Source organism: Scyliorhinus torazame, chromosome 6 (genome assembly GCF_047496885.1).
Source record: "Scyliorhinus torazame isolate Kashiwa2021f chromosome 6, sScyTor2.1, whole genome shotgun sequence".
Classification (NCBI taxonomy): domain Eukaryota; kingdom Metazoa; phylum Chordata; class Chondrichthyes; order Carcharhiniformes; family Scyliorhinidae; genus Scyliorhinus; species Scyliorhinus torazame.
Genome location: NC_092712.1, coordinates 120,077,000 through 120,090,131, shown reverse-complemented (window position 1 = coordinate 120,090,131; position 13,132 = coordinate 120,077,000).

The following is a 13,132-nucleotide window of genomic DNA, read 5'->3' as shown; positions in this document are numbered from 1 at the left end:
GCATTTCGGTAACAGTGACCACAATTCAGTAAGTTTTAAAGTACTGGTGGACAAGGATAAGAGTGGTCCGAGGATGAATGTGCTAAATTGGGGGAAGGCTAATTATAACAATATTAGGCGGGAACTGAAGAGCATAGATTGGGGGCGGATGTTTGAGGGCAAATCAACATCTGACATGTGGGAGGCTTTCAAGTGTCAGTTGATAGGAATACAGGACAGGCATGTTCCTGTGAGGAAGAAAGACAAATACGGCAATTTTCGGGAACCTTGGATGACGAATGATATTGTAGGCCTCGTCAAAAAGAAAAAGGAGGCATTTGTCAGGGCTAAAAGGCTGGGAACAGACGAAGCCTGTGTGGCATATAAGGAAAGTAGGAAGGAACTTAAGCAGGGAGTCAGGAGGGCTAGAAGGGGTCATGAAAAGTCATTGGCAAATAGGGTTAAGGAAAATCCCAAGGCTTTTTACGCTTACATAAAAAGCAAGAGGGTAGCCAGGGAAAGGGTTGGCCCACTGAAGGATAGGCAAGGGAATCTATGTGTGGAGCCAGAGGAAATGGGCGAGGTACTAAATGAATACTTTGCATCAGTATTCACCAAAGAGAAGGAATTGGTAGATGTTGAGTCTGGAGAAGGGGGTGTAGATAGCCTGGGTCACATTGTGATCCAAAAAGACGAGGTGTTGGGTGTCTTAAAAAATATTAAGGTAGATAAGTCCCCAGGGCCGGATGGGATCTACCCCAGAATACTGAAGGAGGCTGGAGAGGAAATTGCTGAGGCCTTGACAGAAATCTTTGGATCCTCGCTGTCTTCAGGGGATGTCCCGGAGGACTGGAGAATAGCCAATGTTGTTCCTCTGTTTAAGAAGGGTGGCAGGGATAATCCCGGGAACTACAGGCCGGTGAGCCTTACTTCAGTGGTAGGGAAATTACTGGAGAGAATTCTTCGAGACAGGATCTACTCCCATTTGGAAGCAAATGGACGTATTAGTGAGAGGCAGCACGGTTTTGTGAAGGGGAGGTCGTGTCTCACTAACTTGATAGAGTTTTTCGAGGAGGTCACTAAGATGATTGATGCAGGTAGGGCAGTAGATGTTGTCTATATGGACTTCAGTAAGGCCTTTGACAAGGTCCCTCATGGTAGACTAGTACAAAAGGTGAAGTCACACGGGATCAGGGGTGAACTGGCAAGGTGGATACAGAACTGGCTAGGCCATAGAAGGCAGAGGGTAGCAATGGAGGGATGCTTTTCTAATTGGAGGGCTGTGACCAGTGGTGTTCCACAGGGATCAGTGCTGGGACCTTTGCTCTTTGTAGTATATATAAATGATTTGGAGGAAAATGTAACTGGTCTGATTAGTAAGTTTGCAGACGACACAAAGGTTGGTGGAATTGCGGATAGCAATGAGGACTGTCTGAGGATACAGCAGGATTTAGATTGTCTGGAGACTTGGGCGGAGAGATGGCAGATGGAGTTTAACCTGGACAAATGTGAGGTAATGCATTTTGGAAGGGCTAATGCAGGTAGGGAATATACAGTGAATGGTAGAACCCTCAAGAGTATTGAAAGTCAAAGAGATCTAGGAGTACAGGTCCACAGATCACTGAAAGGGGCTACACAGGTGGAGAAGGTAGTCAAGAAGGCATACGGCATGCTTGCCTTCATTGGCCGGGGCATTGAGTATAAGAATTGGCAAGTCATGTTGCAGCTGTATAGAACCTTAGTTAGGCCACACTTGGAGTATAGTGTTCAATTCTGGTCGCCACACTACCAGAAGGATGTGGAGGCTTTAGAGAGGGTGCAGAAGAGATTTACCAGAATGTTGCCTGGTATGGAGGGCATAAGCTATGAGGAGCGATTGAATAAACTCGGTTTGTTCTCACTGGAACGAAGGAGGTTGAGGGGCGACCTGATAGAGGTATACAAAATTATGAGGGGCATAGACAGAGTGGATAGTCAGAGGCTTTTCCCCAGGGTAGAGGGGTCAATTACTAGGGGGCATAGGTTTAAGGTGAGAGGGGCAAAGTTTAGAGTAGATGTACGAGGCAAGTTTTTTACGCAGAGGGTAGTGGGTGCCTGGAACTCACTACCGGAGGAGGTAGTGGAGGCAGGGACGATAGGGACATTTAAGGGGCATCTTGACAAATATATGAATAGGATGGGAATAGAAGGATACGGACCCAGGAAGTGTAGAAGATTGTAGTTTAGTCGGGCAGTATGGTCGGCACGGGCTTGGAGGGCCGAAGGGCCTGTTCCTGTGCTGTACATTTCTTTGTTCTTTGTTTGTTCTTTGTACCCACATTATATTGCATTTGCTAGGTATTTGCCCACTCAGTCAGCCTGTCCAAGTCACCCTGCAGCCTCTTTGCATCCTCCTCACAACACACACTACTTAGCACATTCTTCACAGAAGATTCTTTTTTAAAAAAAATATATTTATTAAAGTTTTTTAACACAATTTTTCTCCCTTACAAACAATAAGCCCCCCCCCTCGTAACAAAAATCGCGCAGAGCAAGATATATACATGGCAAAATGATATATTTACACAGCTTTGTACACTGACCCTCACCCGTACGTGCCAGTTTCCCCAACCCTTCATGTTATCTCTTGCTCATCCACCCTCCCAGGCAGTCCCCCCTCCCCACACCCCCCCCACCCCCAGGACGTCCCCTCCACCCCCCCCCCACCCCCCCCAAGGTTGCTGCTGCTGCTGACCGACCTTCCTCTAACGCTCCACGAGATGGTCTAGGAACGGTTGCCACCGCCTGTAGAACCCCTGCGCAGACCCTCTCAAGGCAAACTTAATCCTCTCCAACTTTATGAACCCAGCCATATCATTTATCCAGGCCTCCAGGCTGGGGGGCTTCACCTCCTTCCACATTAGCAAGATCCTTCGCCGGGCTACTAGGGACGCAAAGGCCAGAATGCCGGCCTCTTTCGCCTCCTGCACTCCCGGTTCGTCCACTACTCCAAATATTGCTAGCCCCGAGCTTGGCTTGACCCGGACTTTCACCACCTGAGATATTGCTCCCGCCACTCCTCTCCAGAACCCCTCCAGTGCCGGGCATGACCAAAACATATGGACATGGTTCGCCGGGCTCCCTGAGCACCTTCCACATCTGTCCTCTACCCCAAAGAACCTACTCAACCTCGCCCCCGTCAAGTGCGCTCTGTGGACCACCTTAAATTGTATCAGGCTGAGCCTGGCACAAGAGGAGGAGGAATTAACCCTACCTAGGGCATCAGCCCACAGACCTTCCTCGATCTCCTCCCCCAGCTCCTCCTCCCATTTACCCTTCAACTCTTCTACCAGCGCTTCCCCCTCTTCTTTCAACTCCTGGTGTATTTCCGACACCTTGCCCTCCCCGACCCGTACACCCGAGATCACCCTATCTTGAGCTTCTTGTGCCGGGAGCAACAGGAATTCCCTCACCTGTCGCCTCACAAAAGCCCGCACCTGCATATATCTAAAGGCATTTCCCGGGGGTAACTCGAACTTCTCCTCCAGTGCCCCTAGGCTCGCAAACGTCCCGTCGATGAACAGGTCCCCCATTCTTCCAATCCCCGCCCAATGCCAGCTCTGGAACCCCCCCGTCCATCTTCCCTGGGACAAACCGGTGGTTACCCCTGATCGGGGACCACACCGATGCTCCCATTGCACCCCGGTGCCGTCTCCACTGGCCCCAGATCCTTAGCGTTGCCGCCACCACCGGGCTCGTGGTATACTTCACAGAAGATTCTGGCAACACAGATGGTCCTCTGTCAGGAAAATTGATGGAAGTACAAAACAGCTCAATTCTGAAGAAACTAATGTGACACTACACACAGTTAAGTTTAGACATCGGAGATTACAATTTAAGGTCATCGCATATCATTCTAAGTGCTGCATTGTCTGTTATATATCCAGTCATGAAAGGAAAGACAATGGGCTGGATTCTCTGCTGCCGGGAATCTCTGTTACGCCGGCACTGCACCCACATCCGGGGATTTCCCGACGGTGTGTGGTTGTCACAATGGGAAACCCCATTGGCCGGCTTGCGGGTCGGAGAATCCCACCCAATACATTTACTCTATAAGTTATTGTCACCTTTTTCAAAGGGGTCACCAGATCGGTAATAGAAACTGAATATGCCAGAAATACAAAAATTATGGGGCATAAAATATTTTCTGTGCTTCAGATTTACGACAATGATGTGCTCCGTGCTCCATCTGCTGACTGAAATCAATAGTGCAATAATTCAACGTAATGCACAGTATATCATAAATCGTCACCTTTGAACTCTACCTTGAACTACCTTGTTTGACTTCACTCAGGTCATCTTTCAACCTCTAGCGAGCCTCATCAACCTTGATGTTCTTCTGAAAGGTGAGTGCGAGGCCATAGCTTCCTCATACTTAAACAGACTGCCCCCTTCTAGTTTCTCTCATACTTCCAGTTCCCTGGCAAGATCATCCAGCAGTTCACGCCAGCAGGATCTTCTGGCCCTGCCAATCCCATTGACAGCAGCAAGGCCAGAAGATCCCACTGCCAGCTAACAGCAGGCCACATTCCGCCGCCGAGAAACACGCTGCGGGGGAGGTCAGAGAATCTTGTCCCCTATGTTTCTGAAGACCAGCACCTGAAAGCACACAGAGGTGACTCCGGTCCAGGAAAACAGCTGACCCAAATGGACAATCTTCCGGCAACATTTCCCTTAGAGTGGTAAGGGGTTCAGGCCTGTTTCGAATTGAGTCCGGGGTATTGATGAGAGTTTCCCTAGGGTTTGCCTGTTACCCTAAGAATGCTACCATAAACTGTAATTCTTAAAAACCATTCTTATTTACCTACAGATCTATATACATCTCAGCACTCTACATGAGGTTGTACTTCTGCTTCCCACTAGATTTGCCTCATGGTCATGTGACACCGCATCACAGGTACAGCAGTACGTACATCAGTATTAGGTGCTCTTGATGTTGCTCCTATACTCTACAAGGCTCATATCTGAATCCCTTGGATGTCACAGACACAACTGTAAAACAGGAAATGGAAGGGAGGGAGGTACTCTGAAAAACTACATTCAACAGGGATGTGGTGTTGAGTAAATATTTGGAGCTGGGACTGATAAATCCCCGGGTCTTAATGGACTTAGGGTCATGAACGAAGTGGCTAATGAGACAGTTAATACATAGGTTTTTAAATTCCAAAATTGCTTAGATTTGAGGAAGGTGCCATTAGATTGGAAAATAGCAATTGTAACTCCTTTATTTAAGAAGGGAGGGAGACAGGAAGCAGAAACTACAGGCCAGTTATTTTAATATCTGTCATGGGGAAAATGTTAGAAGCTATTATTAAAGATGTTACAGCAGGACACTTGGAAAATTCAAGCCAATCAGGCTTAGTCAACGTGATTTTCTGGAAAGGAAATCATGTTTAGCCAATTTATTGGGGTTCTTTGAAGGAGTCACATGTGCTGTGGATAATGGGGAACCGGTGGATGTACTGTACTTAGATTTCCAGAAGGCATTTAATAAGGTTTCACATCAAAGGTTATTGTGTAAAATAAAAGCTTATGGTGTTGAAGGGGGTAACATATTGACATGGATAGAAGATTGGCTGGTTAACAGGAAACAGAGAGTCGGCAGAAATGAGTATTTTTCAAGTTGGCAGGACGTAATGGGTGGTGTGCCATGGGGGTCAATACTAGGGTCTCAGTTATATAAATGACGTGGATGAAGGGGCCAAAGGTATAGTTGCAAAATCTTTTGACAACACAAAGATAGGTAGGAAGTTCAGACATTGGAACTGCGAGGCAACTCTGTTCATAGGCACGATCACATGGTAGTCAGCCAATTAAGTATTCATGTTGGAGGACCGTGGAAAATCATGTGATCGAGGTGGTTAAAAAAAGTTGACGCCCCCACTGTTACTTCATAGGGTTGGATGTCCAGGCACCATATTTGAAGGGCAGCCGGAGAAGCAGTCATTCCCTGCAGGTCATTACTCTCGCTGCCTGAAAAGAGGTTTCAGGAACTGCAATTGCTGCCACCTCCTCTCAACTTGCCGCATTGACATTCAATTGCATTACCATAATTGATGGGTGTCCTCATGCATGAATAAAAAAAGGCTAGTTTGCAGGTACAGCAAGTAATTATGAAAGCTAATAGAATGTTATTGTTTATTGTGAGAGATTACAGAAGTAGGGAGGTTATGCACGGCACTGATGAGACCACATCAAGAGTACTGTGTACAGTATAGTCTCCTTATTTAAGGAAAGATGTAAATGCATTAGAAGCAGGTCAGAGAAGGTTTACTAGACTAACACCTGAAATGGATGGGTTGTCTTATGCGGAAAGGCTTGGTTTGTATCCACTGGAGTTTAAAAGAATAAGAGGCAACTTGATTGAAATATAAAGATCCTGAGGAGTTTTGAGAGGGTGGATGTGGGAAAACCTAGAACTAGGGGTCGCTCATTTAAGACAGAGATGAGAATGTTTTTTGTCTCAGCGGGTTGTGAGTATTTGGAACTTTCTTTCTCAAATGGCAGTGGAAGCAGAGACTTTGAATATTTTTACACAGAGCCAGATAGATTCTTGATTAACAAAGGGGTGAAAGGTTATCAAAGGTAGGTCAGAGGTTACAATCAAATCAGCCATGATCTTATTGAATGGTGGAGAAGATTCAAAGGGCTGAGTATCCTACTCTAATCCGTATGTATGTATGTTCACATAGGCACTGGGGTGGGCAGTAGAGGAAGCAAACTCAGTGCTACTCTCTGGAGAAACAATGACATCTCTACCCACTCATTTGAGACGCAGAGGTACCACTAGTCAGTATCAGTAAAGACTGAATGGTCGCAACTAGATCTTGGAAGGCCTTTGAAGATGTGATATTCAGATTTATAACCAAAGCATTTATTGAAGCAATAGTAACAATCACAGCAAAAGCCACCTTAGTTACTGCTTCTGGAATATTCTTTATTTGTTCATGGGCTTTGGGTGTCGCTGGCTAGGCTAGTAATTATTGCTCATCCCTAATTACTCTTGCGAAGATGGCGGTGAGCTTGCCTTCTTGAAGCACTGCTATCCATGTAGAACATAGAACATAGAACATTACAGCGCAGTACAGGCCCTTTGGCCCTCGATGTTGCGCCGACCTGTGAAACCTCTCTAAACCACTATTCCCTTATCGTCCATATGTCTATCCAATGACCATTTGAATGCCCTTAGTGTTGGCAAGTCCACTACTGTTGCAGGCAGGGCATTCCACGCCCTTACTGTCATGTTGGGTGTTCCGATACACAAATGAACCAACGCAGTTGTAGATGGTACAACTCTGTTTTATTGTCTTAAACAATAACAATTAATAACTGCTGGCTTGGGTACGTGCTTCACCAGCTAACCTGTGGACCCAGCCCTTTCACTATCTTGGAGAGGCACTCAGCACATGGTGTATGTCTGAGTGGCACGCTGTGAACTCTGTGCTCTGAGCTATCTCCTGGTAGAATGAGCAGGAACTGTGGTGTTCCCTGTTTTATAGTGCGTGTGCTCTCACTGGTGATTGGCTGAGATGTTGTGTGTGTGTTGGTTGGTCCAACTACCTGTCCATCAGTGTGTGTGTATGATTGCACCATGGTATGCTAATGTGGATATCATGACACTTACTACTCTCTGAGTAAAGAACCTATCTCTGACATCTGTCTTATATCTATCTCCCCTCAATTTAAAGCTATAAAGTGGTCTAGATACATCCACAGTGCTGTTAGAAGAGAGTTCCAGGATTTTTGACCCAGCAGCAGCAAAGGAACAGCAATATATTTCCAAGCCAGGATGGTGTTTGACTTGAAGGGGATCTTGTCGGTAATGGTGTTCCCATCCATCTATTGTCCATTTCCTTCTCTGTAGTAGAGTGTGCTGTTGAAGGAGTCTTGATGAGTTGCTGCAGTAGACTTACCATCCTGTCGGTGTTGCGCACAGCTATCACTGTGCATTGGTGGTGGAGGGAGTGAATGTTTAAAATGGTGGATGGGGTGCCAATCACTACTTTGTCCTGGATAGTTTTGAGCTTCTTGAGCTGTACTCCTTCAGCCAAGTGGAGAGAATTCCATCACACACCTGACGTGTGCTTTGTAGATGGTGGACAGGCTTTGGGGAGTCAGGAGGGAGTTAGTCCACAGAATCCCAGCCTCTGGCCCACTCTTGCAGCCACAGTATTCATGTGGCTAGTCCAGTTCAGTTTGTGGTCAATGGTAAACCCCAGGATTTTGATTGTGTGGAATTAAATGATGGTAATGCCATTGAATGTTAATGTGGCAAGTTGAGAGGAGGTGGCAGCAATTGCAGTTCATAAAACCTCTTTTCAGGCAGCGAGAGTAATGACTTGCAGGGAATGACTGCTTCTCCAGCTGCCCTTCAAATATGGTGCCTGGACATCCAACACTGTGAGGTAACAGTGGTGGCGTCAACATGATTTTCCACGATCACATGATTTTCCACGGTCCTCCAACATGAATATTTAATTGGCTGACGGCCATGTGTTCGTGCCTATGAGCGGAAGTGCCACTAACAACCTCACCAGTCCTCCTGGAAATTAAAATGAATTGGCAGAATGGTTTTAAGGACAGCAGGTGCACGAATGTTTGCAAAGGTTGCCTTTCGCAGAAATGAATCCCCCTAACATCAAAATATTGACAGGGTAAGATGAAATGAAAAGAAATGAAAAATCACTTATTGTCACAAGTAGGCTTCAAATGAAGTTACTATGAAAAGCCCCTCGTCGCAACATTCCGGCGCCTTTTCGGGGAGGCTGTTACGGGAATTGAACTGTGCTGTCTGGCCTGCCTTGGTCTGCTTTCAAAGCCAGCGATTTAGCCCAGTGTGCTAAATAGCCCCGTTAGGAGCTGCCCCGTGAAAAGGCTGGCTGTTTGAGTGGTGAATTGTGTGCATTGATGAGGGTTCTGGACTTACCTCATCACTATTGTGAGATAGTTGAACCTCTTCTGGTGTCATAGTTCATGACATTGTGGAGACAGCACTGATTCCTCTGCTATCTCGCTCCAGACAATCTGTATTGCCCTTTTGCGGGTAGTCCTGCCACCCATGTCCAAAAATCTTCCTCTTCTGTTCTTGGCTTTTGCCAGAGGGATTTCTGATGATGTGCCTGAGAATCCCGTGCCCTTCTGCTGATGATATATCTGCTGCTGCTGCTTTAGACATTCTTGCAAAAAAGGGTGATGCGGCACTTTAAAAGCTGTTGCAGAATAGTACCTTTTTACTTTCCTAGCAATGAATCATAGAATTTACAGTGTAGAAGGAGGCCATTCAGCCCATCGAGTCTGCACTGACCCTTGGAAAGAGCACCCTACCTAAGCCCACACCTCCACCCTATTCCCGTAACCCAGTAATACCACCTCACCCTTTTGGACACTAAGAGCAATTTAGCATGTCCAATCCACCTAACTTACACATCATTGGACTGTGGGATGAAACCAGAGCACCCGGAGGAAACCCACACAGACACGGGGAGAACGTGCAGACTCCGCACAGACAATGGCAAGTAAATCGGGAGGAGCATTCAAACCCTTCCCGGCATAGCACTTGAGGGTTCCGGGGGCAAATTGCAGCAGATTAGTGTAAGAATCACACAATATTCCTGACAAGACATTAACCTGCCAATGGAAAGGAAGTCCAAGTCCAAATATCCAGGGTTCAATAATTACTGGAAATGGATTCCAAAGAGACATCCAAATGTCTTAGAAGCTCTCCAGCTCCAACCTTTTAGTGTGTGTATCTGCACTGTCATCAAGTGGCTGGTGGATATGCTCCCACATTTTATGGTGAGTAGTGATCCTCACCATGCTATTCATGAGGATTCCAGGACCCCTGGTATCTATTTCAGTGGTTTTCAAACTTACACTTGTCAGTTATCTAATGACTAAGTTGGTTAGCTCAGGTGGCTGGGTGGCTGGTTCGTGATGTGGAACAACACCAACAGCGCAGGTTCAATTCTTTTCCCGGCTGAGGGTATCCTTCTCAACCTTGTCCTTCGCCCCTCAGGTTAAATCACCCACCAGTCAGCTCTCTCCCAAAAAGGGGAGAGCAGCATGTGGTACTAAGGGGACATTCAATTAGTGACTATCTTCCTTTTGGAGCCAAGATGCAGTCAAGGTCTATGTGAACTTGAGATGAATCAAAGATGATTTTTTTGTTAGTAGAAGTTTGGACAATAGATGAGCATCTGTAATAGAGCTGGAGATAAAGCAGATAGATACCGCTCCAACTTGCCAGTGCACCATTGATAATTAACCATTTGTGAGCCTGGCTCACTAATAAAACCAGGATGGGTACCCTGTCTCTGATGCCTGAGATTTATCCCTTTTGGCTTCAGATGCTCTATATGTCATATGGTGAGATATACATCAAGAAGCCGGTACTGAGCAGATTTAATTACAGTACATTTGTAGACAGCCAGAACTCTCTGAGTCTTAGCTCTGTCAATCCATATATAAAGACTTAGGTAAGTGTAATGTCTTCTTAAGGTGAAACAGTGTGAAGTCTATATTGGTCAAAAAAATGTATTGCTCATCCCTAATTGCTCTTGCGGAAATGGTGAGCTTGCCTTTTTGAACCTGATTGCCATACATGGTTCCCCAACAGCTGATGGATCTGTACTCCTCCATGTTGAACATCACTTGAAGGAAGCACTGAAGGTAGTGAGGATGCAGAATGTACTCTGGATGGGGGGGACTTCATTGTCCATCACTAAGAGTAGTTTGTTAATACCACCACAGACCGAGCTGGCTGGGTCCTAAAGGGCATAGCTGCTAGGCTGCGACTGCGATAGGTGATGAGGGAACCAACAAGAGGGAAAAACATACATGACCTCATCCTCACCAATCTGCCTGCCGCAGATACATCTGTCCATGACAGTATCAGTAGGAATGACCACCGCACAGTCCTTGTGGAGACAAAGTTCTGTCTTCACATTGAGGATACACTCCATAATGTGTGGCACTAGCACCGTGCGAAATAGGATAGACTTCGAACAGATCAACAAACTCCACAGTGGGCATCCATGAGGCGCTGTGGGCCATCAGCAGCAGCAGAATTGTACTCAACCACAATCAGCAACCTCATGGCCTGGCATATCCCCCGCTCTACCATTACCACCAAGCCAGGGGGTCAACGCTGGTTCAATGAAGAATGCAGTAGGACATGTCAGGAGTAACATCAGGCATACTGAAAAGTGAGGTGTCAACCTGGTGAAGCTACAACACAGGAATACTTGCATGCCAAATAGCATAAGCAGCAAGTAATAGACAGAGATAAGCAATCCCACAACCAACAGATCAGATCGAGCTGATGTTCACATGGGCCGATTATGGAGGACACTTGTCCCAGAGGATGCTCACTGCAACTTGGCATCCTCCTCATGGAATCTAGTGGCTATGAGGGACTCACATACAGGCCTCCAGACCCCTGGACTGTGGAAGCTCAGTGACACTGTCTCTCGCTCATATGCAGGAAAGACATGTGTGTTCTATGCACCCCTAGTCTTGAGCACCACCTGTGCACGACATTTCTGTTCGCCTCGTCTTCTGCATCAGGAGGAAGTCCTGTTGTCACCTGTTCGGTGGGTGAGCTCATTCAATTGGTGAACCTGGCACGGCCGTCGTAGCCTTCTCTACCTTCTTTCCTGCTTGTAAGTAATTATGCAGGCAGCAATAAATCCAGCCTCCTTCTTCCTGATGGTCTTCTCTCTGCAGCATGATAAAAAGACAGGGGCGGCATGGTGGAGCAGTGGTTAGCACTGCTGCTTCACAGTGCCAAGGACCCAGGTTCAATCCTGGCCCCGAGTCACTGCCTGTGTGGAGTTTGCACATTCTCCCCATGTGTGTGGGTCTCACCTCCACAATCCAAAGATGTGCAAGGTAGGTGGATTGGCCATGTTAAATTGCCCCTTGATTGGATCAAAAAATTTTAAAAGAAAAAAAGACGGCACAAGCCTCCATGGCCATTTTTCTGTCGATGACTACTGCGTGACTGTGGGTTCAAGAGCTAGGTTCCACTGTCCACCACTATCTCCCACTGAGATCCTGGCCACTGCAAGTTATGTTTCAAGGTGCTCCTCCCCACCCCCACCACCCCTTTTTATGTCTGACTGCTGTTGCCAATTTAATGGATCCCACGAGCATCACCAATAATGTTACTCTTTAGAGTTGCCAATATGATACTGAGGCTCTTTTTATGATATGATCTCATGTCCCAACAGCATCGCCAATACTGTGGGTGTTTCTGTTTCTCTTACTGAACCACAAGGCTTTCCCGTATACCGGTCAAATGACCACACAATCAGTTAGTCAGTTCAAGTTCAAAAATGGTTTATTTACACACAAGGGTTACTTCGACATGCAAGCACAATATATTACAAGTTAAACTACACCTATCAACTGCAATAACCTGTACTTAACTGCAGGCGACCGGCACTGTGCAAGTGGATAAGGCCTTTATCTTGATCTCACGTGGCTGGTTTGAAGAAGTGGCTCTGTCTCTGCTGGGCTCATCCGTCAGTTAGCGATCGTTGGTCTTGAACTTGGCTGTCTGGTCGTTTAGCACGCATGTGCAGTTTGATCAATCACCCAATTGCTCCTGACCTCATTACCCAGTAATTCCTGATCTCGGTGTCGCTCTGTTGGGTTAGCACGGTGGCACAATGGTTAGCACTGCTGCCTCACAGCTCCAGGGACCAGGTTCAATTACGGCCTCGGATAACTATGTGGAGTTTGCCCTTTCTCCCCATCTCTGCGTGGGTTTCTTCCGGGTGCCCAGGATTCCTCCCACAATCCAAAGGTGTGCAGGTTAGGTGGATTGGCCATGCTAAACTGCCCCTTACTGTCCAAAGGGTTCAGTGGGGTTACTGAGTTATGGGGATAGGGTGGAGGCATGGGCTGAAGTAAGGTGCTATTAAAATTATATTAAAATTACATTCCCAATGTGGTGCTGCTGTTAGAGTCAGGAGCGGACAATCAGCCTATTTTCCCGCAACCATAAAACTGGGGCGGGTTTCTCTGAACCCGCGCTGGGTCGGAGAAACGGCGAGAGCGCGGGAAATTCCCGCCACGCTGCTTCGATGCCGGGCCGCCGATTTTTGGGCGA